The sequence below is a fragment of the Canis lupus genome, chromosome 19, assembly GCF_048164855.1.
Source record: "Canis lupus baileyi chromosome 19, mCanLup2.hap1, whole genome shotgun sequence".
NCBI lineage: Eukaryota > Metazoa > Chordata > Mammalia > Carnivora > Canidae > Canis > Canis lupus.
The window spans coordinates 5,377,520-5,399,139 of NC_132856.1; the positions used below are offsets into that span (position 1 = coordinate 5,377,520).

The 21,620-nt window shown below is 55.0% G+C and overlaps 1 protein-coding gene across 3 annotated transcripts in view; it reads left to right on the forward strand.

Moving 5' to 3' along the window:
- The first annotated feature begins 2,021 nt into the window (after positions 1 to 2,021).
- Positions 2,022 to 21,620, forward strand: part of FBLN2 (fibulin 2) — a 98,988-nt gene continuing 79,389 nt past the window's right edge. For 2 of the 3 annotated variants that reach the window (XM_072784986.1, XM_072784988.1), the window contains exon 1: positions 13,580 to 13,678. The gene's annotated coding sequence lies outside the window, so the exon portion shown is untranslated. Of the gene's footprint in view, positions 2,273 to 11,476; positions 11,584 to 13,579; positions 13,679 to 21,620 lie in introns of those variants that run through there. The other variant, XM_072784987.1, reaches the window with a different exon arrangement.

Sequence of the window (21,620 nt, forward strand, 5' to 3'; positions counted from 1 at the left end):
TTGAGAGGGGCGCTGGGATGCTGCCTGGACGCCCACCCCTCCTCCTCCCACGTGTTGGCATGTGGTTTTGTTCAGCTGGAGCCAAGCTGTTGGGGGGGTGGGTAGTTTCCGTGAAAGAGCCTGGGAACAAGGCCCCTTTGTCTGGCCCGGGGTCTGCCGGCATCCTGGGCCTGAAATTGTAGGTCAGATCTCAGGCCGACCATCCAGGGGCACTACCTCTGATGGGAAGGAGGCTGGGGCTCCCCTCTTTGAGATGGGAAAACGGAGACAGAGAGGACAAGAGACTTGTCTAGGAAGCCCAGTCTGTTAGCAGGAGAGCCAGGACTGGAAGCCAACTCCCTCCTCCACCTTAACCCAGATCCAAGTGGTCCCTGGGTCCCTCCCAGGGCCTGCGTTGGAGGAGCCCCTTCTCTCTAACACTTCCATGCTGCCCCTGCCACCCCTCCCTCCTTCTCCCTCTTCTAGAGTTTCAGATCGCTGACGGACTGCAGCCACGTTCCCTGCTACCGAGAATAAGGAGCCTGCAAAACAGTCACCGTCTTGGCCGTCAGGGACCTCGCTGTCCAGTTTACAGCGCAGGAGTGGAGACCTTGACACGCGGCGAGCAGACGCGGTGGCCCCACGGGCTGGGTGGAGGTGGGGAGAAACCAGGAGGGCTCCCGGGAGGAGATGATGTTTTAGCGGAGACTTGAAGGCTGAGAAAGAAGCGGCCAGGCAAGGATGTGGGGGTCTGTGGGGAGAGCAGTTTTCCGGCAGTGCCCCAGCATAGCAGGAGCTGGGAGGTGCAGAGGCTGGGCTGGGGCAAGCAAGTGGAAGAGGGGAGGGGGAGAACATGAGAAGAGAGTGTCAGGAAACAGCTCCTATCAAGAATGGAGACGCAGATGGGAGCCAAACCACTGTAGGGCCTCGCTGGCCAGGCTGCTGGGCGTGAGCTTTACTCTGAGGCCCCCGGGAGTCACAGGAGGGCTTAAAGGCGGGGAGTCACATGGCCGGACCGTGCTTTAGAAATCAGTATTTCCAAGAAGAAAACAGTGTTTTCGGGACAAAAGGAAGATGCAGAGATTTCGTAAAACGGGAGAGGCGGGTGGCTGACAGGCAGACGTCAAGATGCTCATCCCTGTTAGCGGCAAGGGGCCTGTGCATTCAACCCTCCCCGAGATGCCATTTCACACCCACTGCCCCGGCAGACGTTAACAAATGCTCTCGAGGAGGTGCAGCCCTCAGCAGCCGCTGGCAGCCTTGGTACAAGCCTCGCAGCCACAGCCTGGCCTGAGCTGGGGAGCTTGAACGCGTGCACACCCAGTGACTCAGCACTCCCCCTCCTAGACGAAAACAAATGTCACGGGAAGCCGGGTACGGAGAGACAGAGACGTACAGCGACACCCTTTGTAACAGGAAAGAAAACCCAGGAAGCAGCCAAAAGGGCCCGAGACCAGCCGGTCAGCGCGCGCTCGCCGACGCCGACGGAGTACCACGCGGCCCTGCCCAGAGTGTTGGGTGTTGCAGCGCGTCTGCCTACGACAGGTTCAAAAACAGCCCGAACTCAGTAACGATTGGGGATGCGTCAACCGGGGAGGCCTTGCAGCTGGGGAGGGGCGCAGGAGAGCATGTCTAGGTCTGGTAGTCTGTCTTTCAGAGTCCCCGGTTCCGGGGTTTTCACATGAAGCAGAGTCAGACTCTGGGCTCGTATCGCATTCTCTCAGGCTGGTTAGCATTTTTGCAATGGGCGTAACCTGCTTGTTTGATTATTAGTCACCAACCGCAGGCGACGACTTTCCTATCGGACCCACGTTGCTTCCACGGTGGCGCAGTCCCTGGCCTTGGGGACCCAGCCAGGTGTGAGCCCATGACGTGTGTGATTCAGGAATCTCTGGGTTTTCATTGGCTGGATGGCCGGGGGCTCCCTTGGCTGAGAGCCAAACACTGATGAGCTTGACCAAGTCCCCTCGTGACTGTTGGGGATTTTACAGGGAACATGTTTCTAAAATATGTGCTATTATCTGACAGTGTCTGAATCGAATACAGACAAAATCAACTCTAAGTCCAAGGCTGGAAAATCACCCACCCTGTCGGGGCCATTCACAGATTCCTCTCCAGCTTCTGGCAGCAGCCCCGGGTTTCCATGTAGAAGTTCATCCTACCCCTCAGACTTTTAGGAGAGAGCAGGGAACGCGGGCTGACCCAATCGGCACAGCCCATTCCTCTCAGCTGCAGTGACTGGCTTAGGCCTGGGCACCTGACTTAAGCTCCTCCAATCTGAGAGAACTTTAAGGTGAGTGGACTAGCGCTTCATTTTGTCTGGACTTAAAGAATTGTACGCTGGGGGCAGCCGGGTGGCTCAGTGGTTGAACGTCTGGCTTCAGCTCAGGTCGTGATCCTGGGGTCCTGGGATCGAGTTTTGCATTGGGCTCCCTGTAGGGAGTCTGCCTTTTCCTCTGTCTGTGTCTCTGCCTCTCTGTGTGTGTGTCTCATGAATAAATAAACAAAATCTTAAAAAAGAAAAAAGAGTTGTAGGCTGGAGCTCCTGGGAGGTTGGCTCACTAGAAGAGAGTTTTTGGCAGAAAATGGAGGGAGAGGTAGATCCCTACCTCTCGTAGGGAGATCTGAGGGACAAGGGGAAAGAAACCTGGAGACATTTGAGCACCTGGATCCAGCTATGCCTGAAGTCCATCCCTCTACTCTTTTATGGAATTCAGTATCTCTGTTTTTGGGCTTTAGTCTGTTTGAGTCAAGGGTACTGTGACTTGCAGCATAGAGTCCAGACCAGCATCCTCCTCCAGCTAATCAGTGGCACCTCCTGAGCCAGTAGCTTGTGGTGGGAGGTCATCCCTGCCCCTCCCTGTCCTGGCCCCCAACGCCACGTCCTTTTCAGGCCCTCCCCAGTTGCAAGGCCTTGTCAAGATTATAAACCTCAGATTGTTATTTGGTCCGGGCTGTTTTTGAACCCGGTGCAAACAAACATACTGTAAATGCTCCTTTTGGCATTGGGGAGACACCCGTGGGAGCACACAGTCTCTCCCCTTGGTATCTCTCCAATCCTACTGCTTCCCTGTGCCTCCACACCCATCTGAACCCCATCATCTCCAACCCAGGTTCTACCACCCGTGTCCTCCGGGTGGGGGGCTCCCTTAAAACCCTCCAGTGGGGGCAGCCTGGGTGGCTCAGTGGTTGAGCATCTGCCTTTGGCTCAGGGTGTGATCCCTGGTCCTGGGATCGAGTCCTGCATTGGGCTCCCTGCAGGCAGCCTGCTTCTCCCTCTGCCTGTGTCTCTGCCTCTCTCTGTGTCTGTCATGAATAAATAAAATTTTAAAAAGAAAAACAACCCTCCAGTGGCTCCCCTTGCTCTCAGAATACACACCAAACTCATCCTGCAGCCCACGGCCTGCCACATCCTGCCCCACAGCCCTTCTTTCGGAGGGCTCCTCAGCTTCCACTCCCCGCCCAGGAGCGTGGTCCTCGAGCACTTACTGTGTGCCTGGCCCTGCAGAAGTCCTGCCCACCTACCTCTGAACTCACGGGACCCCTCGTGGAACCTGATGAGTTAGGCACCATATCCCCATTTGTAGAGAAGGAAACGAGGCTGAGAGAGGCTGGAGCCTCCCCCAGGCATCGTGCAACTAGGAGCCAGCCCTTGGGGGCCAGGTTCTGTGAACTGACCACCACCCCACACACCCTGCCCTGCACGGCCTCCTCAGGGTGCTTCTTGCTGTTTGTTGGTGAGGACGTTGAACTCCTGTCTCCTGCAAGAGTGCCACTCCTTGAGGGCAAGGGGCTATCTGCCCTCCAGCTGGACCCCCATGCCTGGCACCAAGTGGGTGTGCAGGGAAGATTTGCTGACTGAATAATAATATTAGCCCGTGCTCACTGAGCACTCACCACGTGTAAGCCACTTCTGAAGCACTTTCCATATATTAGCGGACTTAGTCCCCACGATAGCTCGATAGCTCGCGGTGGTTGGAGGTTATTTTATAGCTGGGAACACCGAGACAGGGAGGGAAGGTTCCCAGATCCCACAGCTAGTAAGTGACGGAACTGGGATTCAAACCCAGGGATCATGGCCCCAGAATATGTACTTGTAACCACACTATCCCTGCATGGGGTGGGGATAGGGGGTCAAAGGGTAGACAGAGGACAGAGCCTGATGGGCGGGAGTGGGGGTCAGGCTGAGCAGAGATCAAGGACTTAGAGCCAAGACTGGGCTCATACCCCAAGTGTCACAGGAGGCCAGGCCTGGACAGATGGAGATGCAGGATTAAGACACACCTCACCGGGGACCTTCTCTGCTTCCTGGGGTTGGAGCCAGCTGGCTGGTGTGCTGCGGAGTGTGAGTCCCCTGCCAGCTGCCTTATCTGGGCCTCAGTAAGGAGGATGGAAGGAAGAAGAGGCCTGGTGGGTTCCAGAGAGAACTGCATAGGCTGGAAAAAGACAAGAGGGTGGCTCAGTGTAGATCCTCAGGACAGATGGGCTGGCCTCCTCACAGGTTCCTGAGCCCAGTGGGGTTAGCACGAAGGCCAGGAGCTCTGCATGTTCAGCTGGGAAGTGGACAGACCCTGGAGTCAGTGCATGTTGCCACTTTAATAAGTCACCCCTACCTTGGGTCAAGTCTAAATGTTGGAACGTGGAAGGTGAACCATCTCTCTGAGCTGTGCAGACCACCCCCAGGTCCTGTGCTCAGCTGCTGGCCCAGCTCTAGGAGAGGGGGACAGGCTGAGTTGGCCACAGTATAGCAGAGGAGCTGGGGCAGCTCAGCATGGAGAGTAGCAGCCTTGGGGGGGCTCTGACTGAGGAAAAGCAGACAAGTCTGGAGCTCCAGAGGGCACACCTGGAAGGGAAGAAGGGAGTCATCTCTTGGTGTGCTGGAGACTTTTATGTCAACACCTAAAGTTGCCTGCCCTCCTATCCCATAGCTGAGTTTCCAGCTCCTTCCTCTGGGTTCAGCTGGGGCGAGGTGACCTGGGCTCCTTCCACCTGGGGAAGGGAATTCTGGGTCCTGTCCCCCTGACATTTCTCTGTCCTAGAGGGGCGTGTGGGTCTCAGAGTTGGAGGAGAAAACACAGAGCCTCCCAAGCTGTGGCTCCCAGGGAAATGCTATGGACTGGGATTCCCAGACTGAAGAGCTTGGTACTTCTGGGGGCCACAGGGCTCTCCCCAGCTTCCTGACGGGAAGGAGAGAGCCTGGATTTGGACTGAAGCTCAGCTGTCTTTGAGCCTCACCTTTCTCATCTGTAAAATGGGAACCGACAGTGTTTAACTCCAGTGTGATGCAAAGGAATGCAAGAGAGATGGGTGTAGGCGAGCTTCATAAATGTGTAGCGTGGTGGTGACTTCCGTTACCACCTTTATCATTGCATGAGTTTAGGTCTGTCAAGAAGCCCACAGGAATTTTGCCAAGACAGGATAGATGTGCAAGGACATTACTGTGAGAGGAAACAGGGGAAGGCAGGAGAAACTCAGGCCAGTATAGCTCAGCCACTTGCTACGAGAAATGGGAAAGTAAGGAGGATGGGGATGAAGAATGTCACAATGTGACACAGCTCCTGAAAGCTTCAGGCAGGATGAGGGGCAGCCCTCACCCAGCTTTCTGCTGCGGGGAGGCCCGAGTCTTGCTGGAATGATCCTGCAAGCCACTGTGGAGGGCAGATCATGGTGGCCTCAGCAGAAACGGAATGGTACATCCAGAAGGACGGGCAGGCACCTGTGCTGCCTGAGGCAGGAGATCTGAGTGGTGCCTCTTCCTGGCAGTGCTAATCACCATTATTCTAAACTTTCTGATACCTGAGCACTGGTTGGGCAAGCCCTGGCAGGTAACCAGAGATTATTCGGAGCCTCAGAGGCCCAGATTTGTTATTTAAGCAGAGATGTTTTCCCTCTGCACATTCCTAGAAGGGGAGGCTTCCAGGAATTACTGGAGATCTCTGCCCCACCACAAGGCCGTGTGCTGGAGGAGCCAGCCACCAGCTGTGTGGATGGGGTGGCCAGGAGTCTTGGGGTTAGAAGCAAGGGCAGTGATGAACCAAAGATGGATGGACAACTGTGAAAAGGAGCTGGAAGAGAATATAGGCAGCCTACTACGTTTACCTTAGAATGGGGAAGCCTCTCGAAGCACAAAGGAAACTACTGGTAGGTCTTGCTACATCATATTTCACAAGTTCCGTATGGAAGAAAACACAGCACCAAAGTTAAAACAGGGGTGTCTGCTGCACGTACTCAAAAGACAAAGGGCCAACACTCCTACTACATGAAGAATTATTAAAAGAGTTGTTGAGGGCAGCCCGGGTGGCTCAGCAGTTTAGCGCCTGCCTTCAGTCCAGGGTGTGATCCTGGAGACCTGGGATCGAGTCCCATGTCAGGCTCTCTGCAGGGAGCCTGATTCTCCCTCTGCCTGTGTCTCTGCCTCTCTCCCTGTATCTCTCATTAATAAATAAATAAAAATCTAAAAAAAAAAAAAAGTCGTTGAGCTAAAGGGGTGCCTGGGTGGCTCAGTCGGTTGAGTGGCCGACTCTTGGTTGCGGCTCTGGTTGCAACCTCAGGGTGGTGAGAGGGAGCCCCTTGTAGGTTAGGGCTCAACACAACTCTGCTTGAGAATTTTTCCCTCCTCCCTTTCCCTCCCCCATCTGCTCCTCCCCCCTTCCCCTGAAATAAATGAATGAATGAATAAATAAATAAAAGTCTTTAAAAAAATTCTGGAGCTTAAGATGAATGCTTCAAGAATCAAAATGAATGAAGAGTACGTACAAGAGTTCTCAGAAGAGACACAAGCAGTTAGTAACCATTTGAAAAGATGGTCTACCTCAAGTAACAGAATACCCTCTTCACCCAACAGACCGAGTAAACATCCCTAAGACTGAGACCCCCCGGTGGTGGTGAGTGTGTGAACAAACCCTCTGACATATTGGGAGGAAACTCTCAAAAAAAAAAAAAGAAAAAAAAAGAAAAAAGAAACTCTCTCAGAGTCCTTGAGCGGTTATATATCAAAAGTACTTATTTTTTAAAGGACTTTATTTATTCATGAGAGACACAGAAAGAGGAAAAGACACAGACAGAGGGAGAAGCAGGTACCCTGCAGGGAGCCTGATGCGGGACTCGATCCCAGTACTCTGGGATCACGACCTGGGCCGAAGGCAGAGGCTCAACCGCTGAACCACCCAGGAGCCCCTATTTAAAAATGTACATGCCCTTGGTCCTCACAACTTCTTGGAGGTGGACAAGTGTCCGAATATATAGATTCGGGGATGTTTTTCAAATTCGTGTTTATGATAAAGGAAACTAGGAACGATCAGGTAAATACAGCACAGTGATAGCAGACAGTGGAATACCCTGTGCCTGCTGACAGGGACTGTGTGGATAAGCTACTGATGTAGAAAAATGGCTACAACAGATCACATTAAAATGGAGCAGAATAAAATGCTCCTTAGGATTTGTGTACAGGGATCCCTGGGTGGTGCAGCGGTTTAGCGCCTGCCTTTGGCCCAGGGCGCGATCCTGGAGGCCCAGGGTCAAGTCCCACATCGGGCTCCCGGTGCATGGAGCCAGCTTCTCCCTCTGCCTGTGTCTCTGCCTCTCTCTCTCTCTCTATTTATGATAGTGTGTGACTATCATAAATAAAAAAAAAAAAAGGATTTGTGTACATTTGCACATGCATACGACCACACATGCATCTAATTCACGTATATATACATAAGTATGTAGAGAACAAAAGTGGTTGGAAGAGGCCCTCTTGTGAAGGTAGATTTGCTGGTGTTAAATGTTCTATTGTCTGTTTTCCCTAATTTATGTATTAAGATCAGAGTCAGCCTCTTCCATCTCACAAATGGGAAGACTGAGGCTCAGAGTTGGCAAGAGGCTTGATGGGACCAGGCCTCACATCTCTGGGCTGCTGTTGCTGTCCTAGGCGCCCCTTTCAGCTCCTTAGGGCTTCACTGTGTGGCCTTAGACAAATCCCTTCCCTCTCTGGGCTGCACCAGTAGGGAAGGAGCTTTGAGACCCCCTCGGCCTAGATTTCCAGCCCACGGGGGAGATCCCAGCCTCTGAGCTCAGTGGCCCTGGCCCCTTCGCCCTTGCCCTTTGCCAAGAGAGCTGGCTTGAACGGCAAGGCTGAGCCAAGTCTTGTCTAGGGTGACCAGAACTTTTCAGAAGTGCCAGAGATTTCCTCACACCAGGCAGAGAGATGGGCGGGGGTGAGTCACAAATGAGCAGAGTGAGCAGGGCCTCGGGAGGTAGGGGCTGACCATTCCCAGATGGGAAGCGTCAGGCTGGGCAGCTTTCCTGCAATCAGCAGACAGCTTGGGAAAATGTGGAGAAGCCCCAGAGTGGAAGAAAAATTGTAATGGGTTTCCCACCTCTTTTCTCCACACACCCCATTGCATGTTTCATTCAGCTCCTCCAACTGCTCTGCCCAGGGGTCACTGGATCCTGGCTCACATACCCAAGGAAGGGGAACCCATGGCCCCATGCAATGTGCTCCACACCTTCCCTTGCAAGGGCGGGGAGGAGCGTACAGACTCTGGAGCCAGACAGCTCTGGGCAGGGGCCCTGGCTATGCCGCTGAGCCTGTGTCTTTGTAAAATGGGGGTAATGATATCCAGCATCTCTAGGCTTGTTTCAAGGATTAAATGAATGAATCAATATGAGGTGCCTATTCAGATGCTTGGTGCACAGTGGACAGTTAACAGATATGACTTTATTTTTCATTCCAATCATTGTCCCCTTTATTTAAGACAAAGTGCCTTTGGGGAGAGTCCAGACATCATAAAATCTGATCCTCAGTGGAGAACTAATCCTAGTATCTGAAGCAAGCCTCGGAAGTGCAGGCGCCAGACTCGGTAGGTAACATTGCCTAAGTGAGACAAATTCTACTGGCCAAGAGTTTTGGGTGCAAGTAACAGAACCCCAATCTAAATCGGCTGAAGCCCCAATGGGAATGTATGGGCCTTTGTAGCTGAAAACTCCAGAGGTGGGTTGGGCAGGCCAAGCGATAATCAGGTGCTTAAACGTTATGTCATCAGAAAGCTGTCTCTCTCAGATCCTCTCTCCCTGCTCTCTGAGCTGGTTTCCTTCTCAGCAGGTTTTCCTAAGAGGTGGTTTCCATGCCACAGGCTTGAACGCACAGCTGAGCGATGCAGCAGGAAGAGCACCTCTGTCCCAGGCTCCGATGCAGACAGCCTGCCTTAAATAGAGAGGCTCCCTCCCTTCAGTTCCTTCCCTGGGTGGGTTACTTTAGAGGAGCTCACCTGGGCCAGTGACCCTCCCTCCCCCCAGGAAGGGAGGATCAACTCCATCCCAACAAAGCACATGGACTCAGAATCAAGAGAGGAGGGTTGCGTGGTACAGGACGCTCAGGAGGCTGGTAGCTGGTAGCTGCCAGATGTAGTTAGCACAGGTGTTCACGGAGGGCTCTGGACCGTGAGCTCCCATGGAAGACTGGTGCATACAACGTTGTCTACGACTTGTTCACAGAGCACTGCTAGTTACTAGCTGAGTATAGGTTAGACTGCTATAACCAAGAGATCCTAGAAGACTATGGCTTATGCCTTTGAAAGCTTATTTCTCTTTCATGGGAGGATCCAGGCTGGTATGGTGGCTCCGTGATGCTCAGGGCTGCCTTGCACCTGAGCACGGCTTCCTCCTGGTATGCAAGGTGGCTGCTCCAACTCTGTATCCGCCAGTCACCGGCAGGTAGGGGGGAGGGAAGGGGAGGCCACACTGCTTCTGCTCCCGTTCAATGGCCTCGCACTTCCTGCTTGGCTGCCAGGGAGGCTGGGGATGTGCCCTTAGCCAGGCAGCCGTGGGGTCTGTGTAAAACATCTACAGTTATGTTTCCCACATGAAGAGTGGGGCATGGCTATAGTTTGTGCCCCAGATGGAGTAGTTTTCATTGTGGACAGAAAGGCAGGGAGGCGGGGAAGTTCCTGGTATATAATCGACTTTTTGCTGGGTTGAAGAGTAAAGACAGGAGTGTGCGTGGGTCATGCGGCTGGAGAACTAGGTGGGGTCCAGACCAGAGAGGGCCTGCCCTGGGTTCCAAGGACTGATTGTGCACTCCATTCACATCACCTGCCAGCAGCTACCCTTAGGCCACCCCTTGGGCCTGGAATATGTCTGCTGATGATATGGTTGGCCCACTCCTGTGGGGAGAGATGTGTAGAAGGAGCCAGCAGAAACACTGGGGCTTCGGGCCACTGGAGTAGGGAATTCCAAGGACTGGTGTGAAGCATTATGGGCTCCAGAAGGGCACATCTCCTTGGTCTGTCCTTGAGGAAAGGCCCAGCTGGAAGGAGAAAGCCAGAGGGAAGTCCTTGAAGCAGTAGTTTTCAAACTTGGTAGTACCTTACAATTGACTTGGGTTTGAAAATATAGTGATTCCTGGCTGCACCCTCTGTAGACTCAGATTTAATCGTTCTGGAGTAGAATGTAGACACTGGTATTTTGAGAGAGAGAGAGACCGAGAGAGAGAGAGAGAGAGAGAGAGAGAGAGAGAGAGAGAGAATGAGAGCACAAGGAGGGGCAGGCAGAGAGAGAAGCAGGTTTTCCAATGAGCATGAAGCCCGATGCAGGGCTTGATCCCAGAACCCCGAGATTATGACCTGAGCTGAAGGCAGACGCTTCACTGACTGAGCCATCCAGGTGCCCTTATTTTTTGTTTTTAATTTAAGTAATCTCTACCCCCAAAGTGGGGCTCGAACTCATGACCCCAAGATCAATAGTTGCACGTTCCTCCAACTGAGCCAGCCAGGCGCCCCAAGGACTGCCATGTTCTAAAGCTCGGGTGTGGGTGCTGCTGCCCTGGGTCTTCATTGGGCAGCAGGATGGCAGGTAGTGCCTCCTCCAGGTGAGGAGAGCCTCTGTCTGAAAATCACTGCCTCATCATTTTTTAACATCTTTTCTGTAATTGTGCAATTCTCTCTTTTGGCGGTCTGGCTGGGCCCAGACAACCACTTTCCTAGCTTCCTCTGCGGCCAGGGACAGACAGCTGCCTCGCACTGCCCAGTCATTGTGGCTGTAAAGGATGCTGCAGGGGAGGCGCAAGCGATGAGTAAGTGGGCCTGCTGCAGAGGAAGGGGTGTCACATCCACCCTCAGGAGCAGCAGCAGGAGAAGTTCTGGCGGGGAGTCCTGGCCTATCATTCAAGGAGTGGACAGCCCTGTGCTGTCTGCATCCAGGTGAGTGGGAAGATTTGGGGCACCTTGCTGGCTCACGTTGGTTTAGGCTGTGCGTAATTAACAACAACAAACATTTAATTGAGGCCATATCACGTGCCAAACTCTGCCCTAAGAATCTTAATGTCAAAACAATCCTATGAGGCAGGAAAATGTTTTATAGACCAGCCACTGAGGCCAGGGAACTGAAGCCACCTGCTGCACATCACACAGGGGAATGTGGCTTTAAATCAAGGCCATTTGGCTCCAGAGCCACTGCTCCTAGACCATACACTATTGTTGAATGGGGTGTTATCGTTATTGTTATTCCCATTTTTCAGATGCTGGGAGAGGTGCAGTGACCTCCTGGAGGCCACGGAGTGAGGACACAGACTCAGGAAGCCCAGTGAGCCGTCTCCTCCAGAGCCTGGCCTGCCAGGTGGTACAGGTGTGTTCTGTACCCGTCAGCCCTGGCGCCCTGGTGCCCGGGGAGGGGGGCTGCTGATGAGATTGACACTGATGTGAATAACTGTACTGCCCACTCTGAGCACTGTCTGTGCCTTATCGGCCTGGAACTTCCTCTAGCCATGTCTTGGCCAGGCCCCAGACCCCAAATTCCTGGTGGGTGATGTGCGCTCCATCTGAGATAACAGCCATGGCAGGACTCCGAGGAGTCAGCTGCCTTGGCCATTTCTGCAGCTCAGATAACAGCTGATGGGCGAAGTGTCTCCACTTTATCTTGTGAAAGCTGGCTAGGCCTTGGGTTCCCCCAGGCTGCAAGGTGAGGCCAAATCTTGGCTCACTGCCTCTCCTCCTGGCTGGAGACTTGTGGGGGATGGGGGTGGGCGTAAGCCTCCTGGGGCGGGGGGGGGGGGGGGGGGGCAGTGAGTTACCTAGATGCAAGGGAGCCAAGGTCCAGTGCCTTCTATGCCCCAGGCCTCCTCCCTTGCTGACAGAAGGAAGGATTTAATCTGTCACCCACTCCTCAGACATTTACTGAGCACTCCCCTCTGCTAAGCTCTGTTCAAAGTACTTTTATTTATTATTATTATTTTTAAAGATCTTATTTATTTATTCATGAGAGACACACAGAGAGAGACCGAGGAAGGTAGAATAATACAGAGAGACAGATGGGCCTCAAAACAGAATTAGGGACACAGAAAGGAGAGACAAAGTGGGAAAAGGGTGAGACGCCCTGAGAGACAGAGACCAGGCCATCTGAATGGGGTACCCAGTAGTACAGATGGAGGTGGGTTCACAGCAACACGGAGAGACAGAGAGACACACAGACACATCCAGACAAAGATGGCACAGCCAAGAGAGCACAGGAGAGAAAGCTGTGAATGTTCTAAATGCCACTGAATTGGACACTTTAGAATGGCGAAAATGGTGAATTTTATGCTATTGTGACTTTTGCCAGAATAAAAAGAGAAGTAGAAGATGGCAAAGAGAGAGGGACAGACAGACAGAAGGACAGAATTCCTGGATTGTGACTCTCTTAGGGGCTGATGGCCTTTAGAACCCTAAGACAGGGGTGGGGAGAGGACTGGGGGCTTGGGGTCCCTGTGCCTGCAGGGCCCTTGCATTTAGGGCCAGTCCCCCTTTCACCTGGGCTTCTCTGGGGCTAAAGGTTTCACTTGTGTGTATTGGGGATGGGGTTTTGAGCCCTTGTCCAGTTGGAAGGCCCAGGGAGGTAGCCTCCTGCCAACAGCCTGCTCCCCACAGGGCCTCTTTCCAGTCTGGCTCCTAGTCAGACTGTGGGATGCCCCACTCTGCCTCAACTGCGGGGATGACACGGTCCTTAACGTTTTAGCTTACATTTGGCAGAGTTCCCCCTCCCTACCCGGCCTGCGCTGTGGGGATGACACGGAGTTCTCCCCGGCTCCCCATCACAGGTCGGACCAGAGTGAACCCATTCAAGAGACAGGAGGCTCAAGGGTCTTGGCTGAGGTCATACAGGGGTCACAGGCAGCCAGCCTGTGCGCTCGCTGAGGAAGAGGATGAACCTAGATGGGCCCAAAGCGGGGAGGCGGGGCTGGGGACCCTCTGCCCAAGGGCCTGGGCGGCAGTCGGGGTGCCAGGGGGCCGGGGTGTGCGTGGGCGCTCCCAGGGTAGGAAGCCCGCGGGATGGAGAGGCCTGACCTCCGGTCCCGTCACACCGCCCGCCCCGGGCACGCTGAGGGCCAGGCTGGCCGAGGCGGCGGGGATGTGGAAGGGAGTTTCGCGTCGGGGCGGGGCACGAGGGGTGCCGGGCGGACAGACGGACGCGGCGCTCGGCTCGCCCGAGGGGGGGGGGCGCGGGCGGGCGGCGGTCCCAGGGCGGCGGGGCTCGGCCCCTCCCGGCGGCGCAGACCCCGCCCCGGAGGCGGAGGCAGGGGAGGGGCGCGGGCGGGCTGGGGCCGCCTCCGCCCTCCGCGCCCCGCCCCGCCCCGCCCCGCCCCGCCCCGCGCCGCGCACAGCGGGGCTCGCGGCTCTCGACGCGCGACGGCCGGGCGGACGGACGGACGGACGGGCGGACAGCGGCCGGACCCCCGAGCGCCCCGGTGAGTGCGCGCCCACCCTCGCCGCGCGGGCCCCCTCCCCTCCGCTCCCCCCCGGGCCGCCGGCCCCGCGCTCGGCTCGGGGGCCCCGGACGCCCCGACGGTGCGGCGGCCCCGCGATGCGCGCCCCGGGCCGCGAGGTGCCCACACCCGCCCCTCCGCGGGCGCGCCCGGCCGGCCCTGGCCCCATTGCACGGATGTGCGCACTGAGGCGGGCCTGGGGGCGGGGGGCCTCGGGGTCCGCGGGCAGCCCCCCGCCCCCGCCCCCGCCCCCCGCAGCCTTGCCGCTCGCCTGCCCCGCGCCCCCCCCGCCCGCCCCCGTCCGGCTGCCCTGGGCTCCTTCGGTCGGTCAGCACCCCCACGTCCAGCTCGCACCCTCAGTTCCCCGCTCCCGTCACACTGCCCCCCCCAAGCCAAGAAAAGTTCCTGCACCCGCGGCCTGGGCGCACCCACCGTCCTGTCACCACGTCCCCCCAGTCGCAGAGTCCTATGCTCACAGCCCCCGCCCCCGCCCCCGCTCTCGTACACATGCTGGGGCTTCTCACACTCGTCTCCCACACGCGTCCCTTTGCACACACGTGCCTCACACGGGCGCCTCCTAGACAGGCACGCCTCTCACTCAAGCAGTTATGTCTCACTTACACCCGTGTGTGTCTCTGACACGCGTGCCTGTGCCACACATGTGTCTATCGCACATGCATATCTATCTCACATGTGTCACACACGTGTCTCTTGCATAGCTGGAGTAACAAACAGTGCCTCACACACTGAATCTTGCACATGGAGTCCCATAGACCAGCTTGGTAGTCGCGGGCGGCTGCCCTGACACTCCACCTCTGTGGGCATAGCCGTCCCCGCTAGCCTGAGTGTGCGGGAGCCCCAGTAGGCCTGGGGGGATCTCACTTGGCTTAGGCTCTCTTGCCGCGGGAACTGGGAGGCTGTGGGAGCACGGGGAGGGGCCAGCAGCCTCCCCACTCCTCATCACCCCTGCGTGCCCTCCCCTTCCCCCACCCTGCTATCCCAAGCAGCTCTTTCTTTACTGTTAGGAGATGACTGCACTTGGACTCAGCCAAAGCTGGTATGAGCCAGCAGGTGTCACTATGAGAGGCCAGAAAAAGAAAAAAAAGATCTGGGTGCTGGTCATCAGCAGAGCCCCTTGAATGAGGGGACTGGTTAGGCCCCTCCCAGAGCCAGCCCCACTGCAAGTATTTGTAGCTGAATGATGGGACTCTGAGCCTCACCTTCCTCACATGCAAATGAGGGTGAAGATTCCCACCAGGAGGAGGGAGGGACCTGTAATTGTTGCTTCCTCAGCTTCCACCCTTCCCTCCTGCACCCAGAGCTGTGAGAAGGAGGAAGGGGGCAGGAGATGGGTGAAATCAAAGAATCTTACTCTGTGCAAACCTGCCAGCCCTGGTTTTGACTGGCTCTGTATGTTTTGTTTGGCTCTTACCGTGTTGTTATTATCTTTAAATGTTTAATTAACTGCCAGCATTTACAAATTGTCCGGTTTCACCTAAGAGTTCGGATTTCCATCTTTACCTGCAAAATCACAAGGTCTGGCAGCTTCAGGGTCCCCTGTCCCCCTGTGCTGCCCCTGGGGGTTGGGATGGGAGCATCCTGTGGCCAAAGTCCCCACCAGGCTTGCTTGTACATTCTCAGCTCCTACCTGGCCTACACAGGCCTCTGTGTTGGCCATGCCTGCTGTATAAACTGGGCTATTTTTACTGCATTGCCCACCCCAAAGGGGCCTATGCTAGTCCCCTCAGCCATGGCTGGGAAAGCCTTGAGTGAGCCTCATACCTCTTTGGAGCACTGAGGGGCACGCCAGGGGCCTGGGCCACAGTGCATCTTTGTGATGATGGTAGGCACTTTCTGCTGGGCTGTGGGGGACAGTGGACTGGGATCCCCCATGAGAAGAAGGCAGTGATTGAAGAGCCAGACCTTGACCATTACGTTTCTCCCCAGATCCTGTCGATGATTCTGCAAGGTCACATTCTTACCTTATTTGATGGATGGGGAAACTGAGGCTCAGAAAGAGTTTTCTAGCAAGGGAATGGTAGAGCTAGAATTTCAACCTCGATTTTTCTGACCCTAAAGCCAAGCTCTTTGCCCTTCTCTCAATGAATCCATGGGAAGAGGGACTTGGTCTCATTGATCCTGGGCAAATTCCCTGAGCCAGGTCCCCCACGTGACACAGTAGGTGCTTAATAAATGCTTGTGGAATGACCAGGGAAGCAAAACTGCAGTCTCTGCAGGGGTTAGGGTAGAGCTAGGATTCAGGACCTAAAGGGAAGAAGATTTCTTGCAGCCTAAATGACCACTCAGATTCCAGATTCCTTTTTTTGTTTTTAAAGATTTTAATTTATTTTTAAGTAATCTCAACACTCAATATGAAGCTCAAACTCACAACCCTGAGTTTAAGCGTTGCATGCTCCACCAGCTGAGCCAGCCATTAAAAGGTACCCCCTAGGTTCCTTTTCATGAGCCTGAAAGCTCAACACAGTTTTCTGCCGTAGTCTTGACAGACAGTCATATTCACTGTGAGCCTGTGACCACGGGGGGAAAGACCGCTGAGTCTCAAGTCTACATGATCTCAGGTGCATCACAGCACGGCCTGTTGGACACCAGATTTCACGTTGGCCTTGCATTTGTGGGCCCTGAGTGTAAGCATTTTCCCCATAAGCCCCTGGTCCACATTGGTGGACAAGATGCCTACCGGGGAGAGACTCAGGTGGAGGACAGGCTCCCAGCTCCCATTCCCTTGGGTGGCCTCTTGATGGATAGCACAAGGTGGGGCTGTTGCTGCGTTATTTTAAGTTCCAGCTTCCATGACCCTGTGCTCTTTCTTGTGAGCACACATATGTGGCTGATATAAGTGGTGAAGTGCCCTCCCACCCCTGTGATGTGCAGCCTCCTGGATGTTTGTTGACTGACTGAATGAGGACCAGGGCTTCCAGAGTGACTGGGGATGGTGGGCAGCAGCCCTGATTGCTTCCTCGTACTTCCTGGAGGTTTTTGTTTCTGTTGGGGAAGAAGGTACAGGGCTGTGCAAGGTGGTGCAGAGGGCCGGTCCCTCCCTTCCCTGGGCTTCACTCTTCCCTTCTGTAGAGTGGCTATTGTGATCTTGAGCTTTCCAGCACTCATGGTCCTGAAGTGGGGAGGAGAGGATGGACTCATGCGGTGTCCAGGAGGCAGTTGAGTAGCCCCGCTCCCAGGCTGCCTGAACTCTGAGGGGCCTCCCCCAGCCAAAGGCCTTGGCCTGGGATGCAGTTCCAGCTTGTGACAGGACTCTGGGTGCTGGGAAACTTTGCTCCCATGTACTTTCTATTCTAGTTAGAGGGGTGAGGTGGGGTGGGGTGATTCGGGTGGTAAAGAGATGAACTGAATTGATTTCAGATGCTATGAAGGCGTTTAAATCAGCAAGGTAACCAAATCCAGGGAGGCAAGGAGGGCCCTCGGCGGGAGAGGATTTCTGAGCTGAGACCAGAGTGCCAAGGGAGAATGCCAAGCAGGAGGCACAGCTAGTGCAAAGGGCCTGAGGTGGGACCCTGCTAGGTGTGCATGCGGGATGGAAAAGGAGGAGGCTGGGTGAGTCACGGAGGGGAGGTAGCAAAGGAGGAGGTACGCAGGGAGTCTGAAAGCTACTGAAAAGTTTTGACGGAATGAGCAATGAGATTGGATTTCTGTTTTAAGACACCCTCTGGAGTAAGATCAGATCAGGAGGCTGTGCTAGGGCACAGTCCTCACCCTTGAGAAGCTACAGGCAGATGGAAGAAGAAGGTCTATGGGCAGACGTTTGAAACTCAGGGTGACAGACGCCGGCACAGCCTCACCATGGAATATTATGCAGCTGTAAAAAACGGAGGCTGCTCTCCGTGGAAAGGTCTTTCAGGATCTGTTAAGAGAAGAAAACAAGGTGCCAGATGCCTTGTAAAACTTATGCCGCCTCTTGGGTCAAGTAAGAAACACAGCTTCACGTTGGCTTGTGCGTGCAGAAAGAAACAAAGCCTGGGAAGAAGCAGGAGGAACAGGGGCCAGTGGTTACCTGTGGTCACCTGGGGGTGGCTTGGGGTGGCAGACAGGGGTCAAGGGTGTAAGGCTGAGATGACATTTCCCACTTTGTGCCTTTTAAAATATTTTCTGCTGCTTGATCCGTGCGACGGTATTGCCTGTTCAAAACATTACATTACCAAGCGTTTGGGCAGTTGGTGGGGGACTGTTCGTTTGTGAGTTTTAAGTGGAAGTGTTTAAGGATAGTTTTTAAATCCCCTGCGGTACTGATCTGGTGGTTGAACAGACGTCTTCCTGGCGTGAGACACAAAAGTTTCCACTGTGATTAAATTAGATGGTAACAAAGTCACTTTTTGCAAAGTCTTGGCAAATGGACAAAAGAAAAGAAAAAACCCACCCTTTCTTTCTCTCCCCATTTCTTACCCCCTTTTCCTGTGGGTGTGTTTCCTTCTGGTGATTTGACTGCTGGCGCTTCCTGGCGTGGGCACCGTAGCACTTACCATCCCATTCCGGGACCATTTCCCCAGTCAGCCCTGCTGGCTGGTGGGGAGACTGGTGACAGGTCCAGAGCCGGGGGCAGCCGGGGCAGCCAAGTCCCCACCTTGGCATCCTACAGGATTCAGATTCCCAGCTCTGCCACTCCCAGGCTGTGCTCCCATCAGGCCAGTAACTTACCCCACTGAGCCTCAGTTTCTTTGTCCGTAAAATGGGTGTCCCAGCTCTGTTAGGGTTAATGGAAGGAGGAAATGAGATCGCTCATTCTTTCATTCAACAGGTATTTATTGAGCATCCGCTGGGTAGTGGACACTGTTCTGAGTGCTGGGCATAAGACAATGACCAAGACAACATCCTCTGCCCCCCACAGAGCCTGCTTTTTGGCGGGAAGCACAGATAGGAAACCTGTGGGTGCTCGCTGCGGTGTCCTGTGCTGGCTGTGTGTGCAGAGAAGAGATGGCAACGCTGGCCTGGGACTGGGAGTTAGGTGGGGATGTTTTAGGTAGAGCATCAGAGGTGTCAGTGGAGCAGACACCCGGGTGGAGTAGGCATGTCCAGCCAGAGATCACAGCACATACAAATGACCTCGAGGAGCTGGAAGTCAGGACCCCTGCGAGCAAGGAGGTCCACTGGAGGGTGAGCCAAGGCCAGGGGCCACGGGAGGGCTTTCATTTTTATTCTGGGTGTGATACAGATTCCATTCAGGGAGGGACCAGCTCTGATTGAGATTTTAAAGTCCCCCCACCCATGAGCTGCTGGGGCCTAGCACTTGGCCTTATGGGGCAGTGGGGAGTAGTGGAGTTGTGGCCTTTCTCTGGGAGGGTTAGGAACCATGGCTAAGCATTGCTGGGAACAGCCAGGGAGAGGCTCATGGGGTCACAGTTCCTGGCCAGTGGCTCCCTGGACATCCATGCCAGGGATGTGTGCCCATGGTTTTGGGGTGCTCACAGTAGCCTCTGGTGTGGGAATGGCCTGTTGTCCCTCCCGTGCCAACTTGCGGGCCCCAGAGATGCACACAGGCAGTTCTGACATGCTTCAGCCAGGGCTGTCCTGAAGGAGAGCGCAGAGGTCCTGACAGCCAGGTAAGCATCTAGCTGAGTCTGGCGGTGGTCAGGGAGGGCTTCCTGGAGAAGATGATACAGGCACTGTGATGTGAAGGTAAAAAGTGAGGTAGACACCAGAACAGGAGAAAACCCAGTTTCTCTTGGAGAGGTGGGTTGGAGGAGAGGCAGGAGGTAAGGGTTGTGCTGGCAGACTGAACCCTAACAACGGAGCACCTCAAATCCTGGTCCGTGAACTGGAGATGGGCAGTCTTGGGGCATTTCTTAGAAGAGGAGGGACATGACCAGATGCTTAGAGGGTCCCTTGGGCAGTCCAGCCGTGAAGGTGGGACTGGAGGGGACAGGATGGTAGGTGGGAGGCCTGAGAGGGTGACACAGGTCAGGATACTGAGGCCCAGAGAGAGGCGTGCCTGCCTGCAGTCTCATGGCAAGTGAGGAAGAAGAACTGGAACGGGAGCCAGGTCTGTCCACGTCCAGGTCCTGCTCCGGATGGGCTGCCCCTTGATCACGGGCACCACTGGCACACACGCACACACTGCTAATTCACCTCCCCCGGTCTGGTCCCTTCCCGGGGCCCCTCTCAGGTCAAGCCATGCGTCATTTTACACCATTGTCCTCACAGTTATTGGAATTTGGAAGCATTGCAAAAATGCCTCGGTCTTCTCATATATGGAGATTGTTGCAGAGAAAGTACTGGTTTGGGGGAAGGTTATTTCCTTCCTTGAGGGTGGGGAGCCCAGCTTTTCTGGGGGTGGGGGATGCTGTATTGTAGGCCACCCGGGTCACAGCACTGGTGAGGAAGCCGTGCTGCCTGCCCGTCCGGGGCTGGGAGACAGCCTGGCTCAGAATGTGGGGGGCAGGGAGCACCCATGTCCTGGGGAGTGGGATGGCCGCCTCTGGCCCCTGGAGGCCTTTTTGCCTTCAGGAGACCCTGACCTGCTAGGGCTTCAATCTTTCAATTTCCTCATTGCAAAGTGGGGACAGCCCTTCTGGCTGTGCTGTTGTTTGATGGCCAGGAGTGGCCTGAAATGTGGGAAGAGGGCCTGACCTGTGGAGTGCCAGTAGGGTGAGGAGCCACCCAGGCCGGGAAGGCATGGGGGTGCTGGCATGCTTGCCTGGCCCGAGCTCGAGTCCTGTGTCCCAGCCTCAGCTTTACTAAGGATGTAAAATGGGCCTGCTGGTAGTGGCCTGCCCGGAAGGGTTGGTGTGCAGACTTGAGGAAAAAGCCCCAACACAGCTTTTGGCAGGTACTTCACTAATACATGCTAGCTAGGTTCTTTGAGCATCAGGACCCCACACTCCTGTCCTCCTTCTCTGTTCTCCTCATCATTGAGAAGATGGCCTTGTGGTCAGGACACACCAGTTTGGGTTTTTTTTTTTTTATTTTAAAGATTATATTTATTTATTCGTGAGAGATACAGAGAGAGAGGCAGAGACACAGGCAGAGGGAGACACAGGCTCCGTGTGGGGAGCCCAATGTGGGACTCGATCCCAGGACCCTGGGATCACAGCCTGAGCCAAAGGCAGACACTGGACCACTGAGCCACCCAGGTGCCCTGGGTTCTTGATAAGCCTCCCAGGGTTCCTTCCTCAGCCTGGGTCTCCCATCCCAGTCTTGAATTCCCAGCTGTGTCTTTGATCACCAAGTGAGTGTTAGGTGATTCAGAAAATTCTGTTCTTCTCAATGACTCCTCACAATGAAAGCACCACATTAAAAACATTGTGGTAGAGAACTCTCAGGACCCCGGGAGAACACCTCCCCAGCCCCCAATGAGTCTGGGGCCTGTAGGCCGAGTCACAGGGAGCCAGGGAAGGGTTCTGAGCAGGAGAGTGCAGCCTGCTGGGGAATGCGTGGGACAGGCTGACTGGGACAGGACCTCTGGGGGTCAGGGCCAGCTCGGGATCAGAGTATGGGTGGTCTCGACATGCCAATCCCTTGAAGGCACAACCACACTGTACCCTCCTTGCCCCCCCAACACCCACAGGCATGTGTGCACACACAAGCGCACCCCTCCCCCCCAGGGCCACAGCTCTTCCCTGTGGTTTCTGTGTCAGCCCCCTGGGCCTCGGGAGCTGAGAGATTAGCTGTCCTCGTGGTGGTTTGGTGCTGGTTGGGCATCTCAGCGTCCTTTATCTATTCCCCTGGCATGTCCTCAGAGCAGAATAGTTCAAGTGTTGTCCAGCCATGGGCACCTCAGAGTCTCTGACTGCTGTTCTCAGATCATGGGGCTGAGGAAGGCAGGCCCCTTAGGGGCCTCGTGTCCTTTCTTTGGGGAAAAAAGCCAGTGGTATTGGCTTCCTCTCCTGATACATGATGATCAGTGCAACACTATCACATTTTCTGCTGTATCTTCCGACCTCTGGTGGCTTTACAT